Source organism: Myotis davidii, unplaced genomic scaffold, assembly GCF_000327345.1.
Source record: "Myotis davidii unplaced genomic scaffold, ASM32734v1 scaffold1134, whole genome shotgun sequence".
In the NCBI taxonomy this organism is placed as follows: Eukaryota; Metazoa; Chordata; class Mammalia; order Chiroptera; family Vespertilionidae; genus Myotis; species Myotis davidii.
In genome coordinates, this window is record NW_006286229.1 from 809,997 (window position 1) to 810,743 (window position 747).

At 63.1% G+C, this 747-nt stretch overlaps 1 protein-coding gene across 1 annotated transcript in view; it reads right to left on the minus strand.

Annotated features, from left to right (window-relative positions):
* The window catches only part of LRP1 (LDL receptor related protein 1), an 86,951-nt gene that overhangs the window by 17,019 nt on the left and 69,185 nt on the right, over positions 1-747 (minus strand). The gene's annotated exons all lie outside the window — the stretch shown is intronic.

Sequence of the window (747 nt, forward strand, 5' to 3'; positions counted from 1 at the left end):
CAGAGGGAAGCCGGGGCGGCAGCGGCACTGCGGGCACAGGGAGCCTTGGCTGGGGGCCGGACCTCCCCGGGGGCTGACGGCCCTTGTGGGGCTCTGGTTCCCTCCACTAGGAAAACCCAGACTCGCCACGGGAGGCAGGCAGCACGCAGGCACTGAGCCAACCGTGCCAGTGATCCGGCCCTCACCCGCCAAAACCTCGAGAGGAGTCCCCATGACCGCCATGTGTCCACCTCCACAGGCGGTGCTCAGGCCTCAGCTGGGTGACCCTTGGGCACCACTGGACAGAGCTGGCCATGCTCCTCTCGAAGCTTTCCTCACCTGTCCTCCGCCCCAGCTGCTGCCGGCCCCAGGTGCTGGGCCAGTCCCCCCCGCCCGCCCAGCCCTAGGCGGCCAGGTCTGGGGCTTCTGTTTCCATCCATGCTCATTCCCTTGGGAATCGGATCCAGACTCAGGGACTTAAATGTCATCTCCATGGCGATCACTCCCAGCCTCGCTCTCCCGTGCAGCCTCTCTCTCGAACTGCAGCCTGGGCATCATCTACTTGACACCCACATGCCCCCTGCTCGCTCAGCCTTTCTCACGTGGGCCGTGAAGAGAGAATCATTGATTGGCTGCCTCCTGTATGCCCCACATAAGAACCTGAGCATGTGCCTTGACTGGAATTGAACTGTGACCTCCTGGTTCATAGGTCCATGCTCAACCACTAAGCCATGCCAGCCAGGCTCCCTGTGGAAATTCAGAGGCAGG